Source organism: Triticum urartu, chromosome 1A, assembly GCF_056163025.1.
Source record: "Triticum urartu cultivar PI428250 chromosome 1A, HENAU_Tu73, whole genome shotgun sequence".
NCBI lineage: Eukaryota > Viridiplantae > Streptophyta > Magnoliopsida > Poales > Poaceae > Triticum > Triticum urartu.
Genome location: NC_141873.1, coordinates 472,315,928 through 472,328,120, shown reverse-complemented (window position 1 = coordinate 472,328,120; position 12,193 = coordinate 472,315,928).

Sequence of the window (12,193 nt, the reverse complement as noted above, 5' to 3'; positions counted from 1 at the left end):
GAAGAAAGGGGCAGACAGCCCAGATGCGGCAGCTTGGAGCTCCGAGACATGGGGTTGGGCGGCTGAAGGAAACACTAGTACAATCGATGGTGCAGGGCGCTCACTCGACAATGGGACAAAAAAAGTTACAGAGGCCCCACCTGCATCTTCAGGTTGTTGGACAGTTGGTTCCGTCGTCAGCCCCGGGTGAGATGTCTTGCCAGCCGCTACTTTTTTTATTCTTTCTGGGCCTCGGGGCCACATCTTCATCCTCATCCGAAAGCTCGATAACGTTGGGTGGGGCTGCAAATAAATCAGTCTACCCCAAGTGAATCCCCAGAATTCGATCGACCAAATAATCAAGAACAAGATCACGAGAATTTTACCTGGGTTGGAGGTAACCGCGTCTTCCATTTCCTCATCTCGGTATTGGCGGGAAGAAGTTACAGAGGTAGCAGCACTGCAAATGTCAACTTTCAGTTGGTTATGTTATGTTGCTCGAGTCGACCAAAAGATCGGGTCAAATGATTACCCGGAGATGGTGGGAATGGTCACTTTGATTCTGGGCAAAGCCTTCGGCGGTTTGGAGGATGTGGCCTTCAATAGTTTCGGCGCAGTCTTGAGCTGTTTCGGTCCCTTCTCAGTCGGCATCGGAGAAGACGTCCGAGGGCACTTTGAAGACTGCCCAGTCGATGCGGCCATCAGGTCAGGGGTGTTTGCTGGGTCGTGAACATGCTTGGACCTCCTTTCTCGGCGAGGAGGCGAGTCGACCTCTTCTTCGTCACTCGGGGCGTCACTCTCCTCGTCCTCCTCTGCATCCGAGTGCCACTCGCCACTCTCGCCCCCGCTCGCCTCTTCCTCGACATTTTGCTCCTACACTCCATTGGGCATCGAGTACATATCAATAAGAGCCTGAAAAGACAATGAACAAAAGAAATATAGTCGACCGTCAACAAGATGTTACATAGTGAATCAAGAAGACACTCGACAATGCAGAATCGTACCCGTTCCGACTGGCGCAAATGGTCTAATGGAACCACCCTCCTGGACCCCCGGGGATTATCCTTGTTGCCGGTAATACCCCTCAGCCACTTCTCCACTGTGTCCTCGCTAACATCCTCCGGGTGGATTCGAGTGGAATCCTCGAGTCCCGAGTACATCCACATCGGATGGTCACGAGCTTGGAGTGGTTGGATGCGTCAACTGAGGAAGACCTCCAGCAGGTCCATACCAGTCACTCCGTCGTGGACAAGTTGGACGACCCGCTCGACCAACACCTTCACCTGCGCCTTCTCTTCTGGGATCACTCTCAAGGAGGAGGACTTCTCCACTCAAGCCATGGAAAAGGGGGGAAGTCCAGTCGACTGGGCCGGGGGCGGCTGGTCCTTGCAGTAAAACCAGGTCGACTGCCAGCCCCGGACCGAGTCGGGTAGGATCATAGCGGGGAAGGTGCTCTTGTTCCTCATTTTGATTCCAAGACCCCCGCACATCTGTATCACGTCCGTCCTCTCGTCACTCGGGTTGGCCTTCTTGACCGTCTGGGAGCGACATGTGAATATGTGCTTGAAGAGACCCCAGTGTGGTCGGCAGCCCAAGAAATTCTCGCACATAGACACGTAAGCAGCGAGGTACACGATGGTGTTTGGAGAAAAGTGATAGAGTTGAGCCCCGAAGAAGTTCAAGAAACCACGAAAGAAAGGGTGGGGAGGCAAAGAAAACCTGCGGTCGACATGAGTGGCGAGGAGGACGCACTCACCCTCCTGCGGCTGCGGCTCGGTCTTGTTCCTCGAGAGCCGCGCCGACTCATGGGGGATCAGTCCCCCCTCCACCAGGTCATCAATGTCATCTTGACTGATTTTCGAGCGGATCCAGTCGCCCTGGATCCAGCCAGGCGGTAGGCCGGACCTCGATGAAGATCCGCCCCGGCTGGTCTTCTTCCCTTTCGCCTTCGCCGTCGCCTTCTTCGCACGCTCCAACGCCACCGTCCTCTCCTTCCCCATGGCAGCGAATCGAGTTCGAGCGGGGCGACAACGCCTAGAGCAGAAGCAGGCGCTGAAGGAAATATGCCCTAGAGGCAATAATAAAGTTATTATTTTATTTCCTTATATCATGATAAATGTTTATTATTCAAGCTAGAATTGTATTATCCGGAAACATGATACTTGTGTGAATACATACACAAACCAAACGTCACTAGTATGCCTCTACTTGACTAGCTCGTTAATCGAAGATGGTTATGTTTCCTAACCATAGACATGTGTTGTCCTTTGATTAATGGGATCACATCATTAGGAGAATGATGTGATTGACATGACCCATTCCATTAGCTTAGCACCCGATCGTTTAGTATGTTGCTATTGCTTTCTTCATGACTTATACATGTTCCTATGACTATGAGATTATGCAACTCCCGTTTGCCGGAGGAACACTTTGTGTGCTACCAAACATCACAACGTAAGTGGGTGATTATAAAGGTGCTCTACAGGTGTCTCCAAAGGTACATGTTGGGTTGGCGTATTTTGAGATTAGGATTTGTCACTCTGATTGTCGGAGAGGTATCTCTGGGCCCTCTCGGTAATGCACATCATATAAGCCTTGCAAGCATTGCAACTAATGAGTTAGTTGTGAGATGATGTATTACGGAACGAGCAAAGAGACTTGCTGGTAACGAGATTGAACTAGGTATTAAGATACCGACGATCAAATCTCGGGCAAGTAACATACCGATGACAAAGGGAACAACGTATGTTGTTATGCGGTCTGACCGATAAAGATCTTCGTAGAATATGTAGGAACCAATATGAGCATCCAGGTTCCGCTATTGGTTATTGACCGGTGATGTGTCTCGGTCATGTCTACATTGTTCTCGAACCGTAAGGTCCGCACGCTTAACGTTACGATGACAGTTATATTATGAGTTTTGATGTACCGAAGGAGTTCGGAGTCCCGGATGAGATCGGGGACATGACGAGGAGTCCCGAAATGGTCAAGACGTAAAGATCGATATATTGGACGACTATATTCGGACATCGGAAAGGTTCCGAGTGGTTCGGGTATTTTTCGGAGTACCGGGGAGTTATGGGAATACGGGGGAAGAAGTATATGGGCCTTATTGGGCTTTAGGGGAAAGGGAGAGGCAGGCCGCGCGCCCCCCAAGGCCTAGTCCGAATTGAACTAGGGGGAGGGGCTGCGCCCCCTCCTTCCTTCTCTTCCTTCTTCCCTTTCCTTGTCTCCTACTCCTACTACATGGAAGGACTCCTAGTTGGACTAGGAAAAGGGGAATCCTACTCCCGCTGGGAGTAGGACTCCCCTAGGGCGCGCCATAGAGAGGGTCGTCCCTCCCCTCCTCCACTCCTTTATATACGGGGGCAGGGGGCACCCCATAGATACACAAGTTGATCTTCGTGATCGTTCCTTAGCCGTGTGCGGTGCCCCCCTCCACCATATTCCACCTCGGTCATATTGTAGCGGTGCTTAGGTGAAACCCTGCGATGGTTGAACATCAAGATCGTCACCACGCCGTCATGCTGACGGAACTCCTCCCCGAAGCTTTGCTGGATCGGAGCCCGGGGAGCGTTATCGAGCTGAACGTGTGCCAAGAACTCGGAGGTGCCGGAGTAACGGTGCTTGGATCGGTTGGACCGGGAAGACGTACGACTACTTCCTCTACATTGCGTCAACGCTTCCGCTTCGGTCTACGAGGGTACGTAGACAACACTCTCCCCTCTCGTTGCTATGCATCACCATGATCTTGCGTGTGCGTAGGAATTTTTTTGAAATTACTACGTTCCCCAACAGTGGTATCAGAGCCAGGTTTTATGGTTTGATGTTATATGCATGAGTAGAACACAAGTGAGTTGTGGGCGATATAAGTCATACTGCTTACCAGCATGTCATACTTTGGTTCGGCGGTATTGTTGGACGAAGCGGCCCGGACCGACATTACGCGTACGCCTACGCGAGACCGGTTCTCCCGACGTGCTTTGCACAAAGGTGGCTGGTGGGTGACAGTTTCTCCAACTTTAGTTGAACCGAATGTGGCTACGCCCGGTCCTTGCGAAGGTTAAAACAGCACCAACTTGACAAACTACCGTTGTGGTTTTGATGCGTAGGTAAGATTGGTTCTTGCTTAAGCCCGTAGCAGCCACGTAAAACTTGCAACAACAAAGTAGAGGACGTCTAACTTGTTTTTGCAGGGCATGTTGTGATGTGATATGGTCAAGGCATGATGCTAAATTTTATTGTATGAAATGATCATGTTTTGTAACCAAGTTATCGGCAACTGGCAGGAGCCAGATGGTTGTCGCTTTATTGTATGCAATGCAATCGCCCTGTAATGCTTTACTTTATCACTAAGCAGTAGCGATAGTCGTAGAAGCATAAGATTGGCAAGACGACAACGATGCTACGATGGAGATCAAGGTGTCGCGCCGGTGACGATAGTGATCATGACGGTGCTTCGGAGATGGAGATCACAAGCACAAGATGATGATGGCCATATCATATCACTTATATTGATTGCATGTGATGTTTATCTTTTATGCATCTTATCTTGCTTTGATTGACGGTAGCATTATAAGATGATCTCTCACTAAATTTCAAGATAAAAAGTGTTCTCCCTGAGTATGCACCGTTGCCAAAGTTCGTCGTGCCCAGACACCACGTGATGATCGGGTGTGATAAGCTCTACGTCCATCTACAACGGGTGCAAGCCAGTTTTGCACACGCAGAATACTCAGGTTAAACTTGACGAGCCTAGCATATGCAGATATGGCCTCGGAACATTGAGACTGAAAGGTCGAGCGTGAATCATATAGTAGATATGATCAACATAGCAATGTTCACCATTGAAAACTACTCCATTTCACGTGATGATCGGTTATGGTTTAGTTGATTTGGATCACGTGATGACTTAGATGATTAGAGGGATGTCTATCTAAGTGGGAGTTCTTAAGTAATATGATTAATTGAACTTTAATTTATCATGAACTTAGTCCTGGTAGTATTAGCATATCTATGTTGTAGATCAATAGCTCGCGTTGTTGCTTTCATATGTTTATTTTGATATGTTCCTAGAGAAAATTGTGTTGAAAGATGTTACTGGCAATGATGCGGATTGGATCCGTGATCTGAGGTTTATCCTCATTGCTGTAGAGAAGAATTATGTCCTTGATGCACTGCTAGGTGACAGACCTATTGCAGGAGCAGATGTAGACGTTATGAACGTTTGGCTAGCTCAATATGATGACTACTTGATAGGTTAGTGCACCATGCTTAACGGCTTAGAATCGGGACTTCAAAGACGTTTTGAATGTCATGGACCATATGAGATGTTCCAGGAGTTGAAGTTAATATTTCAAGCAAATACCCGAGTTGAGAGATATGAAGTCTCAAACAAGTTCTATAGCTAAAAGATGGAGGAGAATCGCTCAACTAGGGAGCATGTGCTCAAATTGTCTAGGTACTACAATTGCTTGAATCAAGTGGGAGTTAATCTTCCAGATAAAATAGTGATTGACAGAATTCTCTAGTCACCATCACCAAGTTAGTAGAACTTCGTGATGAACTATGATATGCAAGGGATAATGGAAATGATTCCCAAGCTCTTCATGATGCTGAAATTGACGAAGGTAGAAATCAAGAAAAGCATCAAGTGTTGATGGTTGACAAGATCACTAGTTTCAAGAAAAGGGCAAAGGGAAGAAAGGGGAACTTCAAGAAGAACGGCAAGCAAGTTGCTGCTCAAGTGAAAAACCCAAGTCTAGACCTAAGCCTGAAACTAAGTGCTTCTACTGCAAAGGGACTGGTCACTGGAAGGGGAACTATCCCAAGTGATTGGCGGATAAGAAGGTTGGCAAAGTGAACATAAGTATATTTGATATACATGTTATTGATGTGTACTTTACTAGTGTTTATAGCAACCCCTCAGTATTTGATACTAGTTCAGTTGCTAAGATTAGTAACTTGAAACGGGAGTTGCAGAATAAACAGAGACTAGTTAAGGGTGAAGTGACGATGTGTGTTGGAAGTGGTTCCAAGATTGATATGATCATCATCGCACACTCCCTATACTTTTGGGATTAGTGTTGAACCTAAATAAGTATTATTTCGTGTTTGCGTTGAGCATGAATATGATTTGATCATGTTTATTGCAATACAGTTATTCATTTAAGTAAGAGAATAAATTGTTGTTCTGTTTACATGAATAAAACCGTATATGGTTACACACCCAATGAAAATGGTTCGTTGGATCTCGATCATAGTAATACACATATTCATAATATTGAAACCAAAAGATGCAAAGTTAATAATGATGGTGCAATTTAGTTATGGCACTGCCGTTTAGGTCATATTGGTGTAAAGCGCATGAAGAAAATCCATACTGATGGGCTTTTGGAATCACTTGATTATGAATCAGTTCATGCTTGCGAACCATGCCTCATGGGCAAGATGACTAAGACTCCGTCCTCCAGTACAATGGATCGAGCAACAGATTTGTTGGAAATCATACATACTGATGTATGTGGTCCGATGTGAAGGAAATATGCCCTAGAGGCAATAATAATGTTATTATTTTATTTCCTTATATCATGATAAATGTTTATTATTCATGCTAGAATTGTATTATCCGGAAACATAATACTTGTGTGAATACATAGACAAACCAAACGTCACTAGTATGCCTCTACTTGACTAGCTCGTTAATCGAAGATGGTTATGTTTCCTAATCATAGACATGTGTTGTCATTTGATTAATGGGATCACATCATTAGGAGAATGATGTGATTGACATGACCCATTCCATTAGCTTAGCACCCGATCGTTTAGTATGTTGCTATTGCTTTCTTCATGACTTATACATGTTCCTATGACTATGAGATTATGCAACTCCCGTTTGCCGGAGGAACACTTTGTGTGCTACCAAAAGTCACAACGTAACTGGGTGATTATAAAGGAGCTCTACAGGTGTCTCTAAAGGTACATGTTGGGTTGGCGTATTTCGAGATTAGGATTTGTCACTCCGATTATCGGAGAGGTATCTCTGGGCCCTCTCGGTAATGCACATCACATAAGCCTTGCAAGCATTACAACTAATGAGTTAGTTGCAAGATGATGTATTACGAAACGAGTAAAGAGACTTGCCGGTAACGAGATTGAACTAGGTATTGAGATACCGACGATCGAATCTCGGGCAAGTAACATACCGATGACAAAGGGAACAACGTATGTTGTTATGCGGTCTGAACGATAAAGATCTTCGTAGAATATGTGGGAGCCAATATGAGCATCCAGTTTCCGCTATTGGTTATTGACCGGAGACGTGTCTCGGTCATGTCTACATTGTTCTCGAACCCGTAGGGTCCGCACGCTTAAGGTTTTGATGACAGTTATATTGTGAGTTTATGCATTTTGATGTACCGAAGTTTGTTCGGAGTCCCGGATGTGATCACGTACATGATGACGAGTCTCGAAATGATCGAGACATAATGATTGATTTATTGGAAGCCTATATTTGGATATCGGAAGTGTTCCGGGTGAAATCGGGATTTTACCGGAGTACCGGGAGGTTACCGGAACCCCCCCGGGAGGTATATGGGCCTTAGTGGGCTTTAGTGGAAGAGAGGAGAGGTGGCCAGGGCTGGGCCGCGCGCACCTCCTGCCCTAGTCCGAATAGGACAAGGAGAGGGGGGCGGCGCCCCCCTTCCTTCTCTCTCTCTTCTTTCCCCCTCCCGAATCCTATTCCAACTAGGAAAGGGGGGGAATCCTACTCCCGGTGGGAGTAGAACTCCTCCTGGCGCGCCCTCCTCCTGGCCGGCCGCACCTCCCCCTGCTCCTTTATATACAGGGGCAGGGGGCACCCCTAGACACACAAGTTGATCCACGTGATCATATTCTTAGCCGTGTGCGGTGCCCCCTTCCACCATAGTCCTCGATAATATTTTAGTGGTGCTTAGGCGAAGCCCTGCGACAGTAGAACATCAAGATCGTCACCATGCCGTCGTGCTGACGGAACTCTTCCCCGACACTTTGCTGGGTCGGAGTCCGGGGATCGTCATCGAGCTGAACATGTGCTAGAACTCGGAGGTGCCGTAGTTTCGGTGCTTGATCGGTCGGGCCGTGAAGACGTACGACTACATCAACCGCGTTGTGCTAACGCTTCCGCTGTCGGTCTACAAGGGTACGTCGATCACACTCTCCCCTCTCGTTGCTATGCATCACCATGATCTTGAGTGTGCGTAGGAAATTTTTTGAAATTACTACGTTCCCCGACAGTGGTATCAGAGCCTAGGTTTTATGTGTTGATGTTATATGCACGAGTAGAACACAAGTGAGTTGTGGGCGATATAAGTCATACTGCTTACCAGCATGTCATACTTTGGTTCGGCGGTATTGTTGGACGAAGCGGCCCAGACCAACATTACGCGTACGCTTACGCGAGACCGGTTCTCCCGACGTGCTTTGCACAAAGGTGGCTAGCGGGTGAAAGTTTCTCCAACTTTAGTTGAACCGAATGTGGCTACGCCCGGTCCTTGCGAAGGTTAAATCAGCACCAACTTGACAAACTATCGTTGTGGTTTTGATGCGTAGGTAAGATTGGTTCTTGCTTAAGCCCGTAGCAGCCACGTAAAACTTGCAACAACAAAGTAGAGGACGTCTAACTTGTTTTTGCAGGGTATGTTGTGATGTGATATGGTCAAGACATGATGCTAAATTTTATTGTATGAGATGATCATGTTTTGTAACCAAGTTATCGGCAACTGGCAGGAGCCATATGGTTGTCGCTTTATTGTATGCAATGCAACTGCGCTGTAATGCTTTACTTTATCACTAAACGGTAGCGATAGTTGTGGAAGCATAAAATTGGCGAGACGACAACGATGCTACGATGATGATCAAGGTGTCGCGCCGGTGACGATGGTGATCATGACGGTACTTCGGAGATGGAGATCACAAGTACAAGAAGATGATGGCCATATCATATCACTTATATTGATTGCATGTGATGTTTATCTTTTATGCATCTTATCTTGCTTTGATTGACGGTATCATTATAAGATGATCTCTCACTAATTATCAAGAAGTGTTCTCCCTGAGTATGCACCGTTGCGAAAGTTCTTCGTGCTGAGACACCACATGATGATCGGGTGTGATAGGCTCTACGTTCAAATACAACGGGTGCAAAACAGTTGCACACGCGGAATACTCAGGTTATACATGACGAGCCAAGCATATACAGATATGGCCTCGGAACACGGAGACCGAAAGGTCGAGCGTGAATCATATAGTAGATATGATCAACATAGTGATGTTCACCATTGAAACTACTCCATCTCACGTGATGATCGGACATGGTTTAGTTGATTTGGATCACGTGATCACTTAGAAGATTAGAGGGATGTCTTTCTAAGTGGGAGTTCTTAAGTAATATGATTAATTGAACTTTAAATTTATCATGAACTTAGTCCTGGTAGTATTTTGCAAATCATGTTGTAGATCAATAGCTCGCGTTGTTGCTTCCCTGTGTTTATTTTGATATGTTCCTAGAGAAAATTGTGTTGAAAGATGTTAGTAGCAATGATGTGGATTGGATCCGTGATCTGAGGTTTATCCTCATTGCTGCACAGAAGAATTATGTCCTTGATGCACCGCTAGGTGACAGACCTATTGCAGGAGCAGATGCAGATGTTATGAACGTTTGGCTGGCTCAATATGATGGCTACTTGATAGTTTAGTGCACCATGCTTAACGGCTTAGAATCGGGACTTCAAAGACGTTTTGAACGTCATGGACCATATGAGATGTTCCAGGAGTTGAAGTTAATATTTCAAGCAAATACCCGAGTTGAGAGATATGAAGTTTCCAACAAGTTCTATAGCCAAAAGATGGAGGAGAATCGCTCAACTAGTGAGCATGTGCTCAGATTGTCTGGGTACTACAATCGCTTGAATCAAGTGGGAGTTAATCTTCCAGATAAGATAGTGATTGACAGAATTCTCTAGTCACCATCACCAAGTTAGTAGAAATTCGTGATGAACTATAGTATGCAAGGGATAACGAAAACGAGTCCTGAGCTTTTCATGATGATGAAATCGATGAAGGTAGAAATCAAGAAAGAGCATCAAGTGTTGATGGTTGACCAGATCACTAGTTTCAAGAAAACGGCAAAGCAAAAAAGGGGAACTTCAAGAAAAACAGCAAGCAAGTTGCTGCTCAAGTGAAGAAGCCCAAGTCTGGTCCTAAGCCTGAGACTAAGTGCTTCTACTGCAAAGGGACTGGTCACTGGAAGCGGAACTACCCCAAGTGATTGGCGGACAAGAAGGATGGCAAAGTGAACATAAGTATATTTGATATACATGTTATTGATGTGTACTTTACTAGTGTTTATAGCAACCCCTCAGTATTTGATACTAGTTCAGTTGCTAAGATTAGTAACTTGAAACGAGAGTTGCAGAATAAACAGAGACTAGTTAAGCGTGAAGTGACGATGTGTGTTGGAAGTGGTTCCAAGATTGATATGATCATCATCGCATACTCCCTATAATTTCGGGATTAGTGTTGAACCTAAATAAGTGTTATTTGGTGTTTGCGTTGAGCATGAATATGATTTGATCATTTTTATTGTAATACGGTTATTCATTTAAGTAAGAGAATAAATTGTTGTTCTGTTTACATGAATAAAACCTTATATGGTTCACACCCAATGAAAATAGTTCGTTGGATCTCGATTGTAGTGATACACATAATCATAATATTGAAACCAAAAGATGCAAAGTTAATAATGATAGTGCAACTTATTTGTGGCACTGCCGTTTAGGTCATATTGGTGTAAAGCGCATGAAGAAACTCCATGCTGATGGGATTTTGGAATCATTTGATTATGAATCACTTGGTGCTTGCGAACCATGCCTTATGGGCAAGATGACTAAAGACTCCGTTCTCCGGAACAATGGAGCGAGCAACAGATTTGTTGGAAATCATACATACTGATGTATGTGGTCCGATGAATATTGAGGCTCGCGACAGGTATCATTATTTTCTGATCTTCACAGATGATTTGAGCAGATATGAGTATATCTACTTGATGAAACATAAGTCTGAAACTTTTGAAAAGTTCAAAGAATTTCAGAGTGAAGTGAAAAATCATCGTAACAAGAAAATAAAGTTTCTACGATCTGATCGTAGAGAAGAGTATTTGAGTTACGAGTTTGGCCTTCAGTTGAAAACAATGTGAAATAGTTTCACTACTCACGCCACCTGGAACACCACAGCATAATGGTGTGTCCGAACGTCATAACCGTACTTTATTAGATATGGTGCGAACTATGATGTCTCTTACCAATCTACCACCATCGTTTTGGGATTATGCATTAGACACAGCTGCATTCACATTAAATAGGGCACCATCTAAATCCGTTGAGACGACACCGTATGAACTATGGTTTGACAAGAAACCTAAGCTGTCGTTTCTTAAAGTTTGAGGTTGCAATGCTTATGTGAAAAAGTTTCAACCTGATAAGCTCAAACCCAAATCGGAGAAGTGCGTCTTCATAGGATACCCAAAAGAAAAATGTTGGGTACACCTTCTATCACAGATCCGAAGGCAAGATGTTCGTTGCTGAGAATGGATCCTTTCTAGAGAAGGAGTTTCTCTTGAAAGAAGTGAGTGGGAGGAAAGTATAACTTGATAAGGTAATTGTACCTTCTCCCTTATTGGAAAGTAGTTCATCACAGAAATCTGTTCCTGTGACTACTACACCAATTAGTGAGGAAGCTAATGATAATGATCATGTAACTTCAGATCAAGTTACTACCGAATCTCGTAGGTTAACCAGAGTGAGATCCGCACCAGAGTGGTACGGTAATCCTGTTCTGGAAGTCATGTTACTAGACCATGACGAACTTGCGAACTATGAGTAAACGATGATGAGCCCAGATTCCGCGAAATGGTTTGAGGCCATGAAATCTGAGATATGATCCATGTATGAGAACAAAGTATGGACTTTGATGGATTTGCCCGATGATCGGCAAACCATAGAAAATAAATGGATCTTCAAGAGGAAGATGGACGCTGATAGTAGTGTTACTATCTACAAAGCTAGACTTGTTGAAAAATGTTTTTGACAAAGTTCAAGGTGTTGACTACGATGAAATTTTCTCACTCGTAGCGATGCTTAAGTCTGTCCAAATCATGTTAGCAATTGCCGCAATTTTA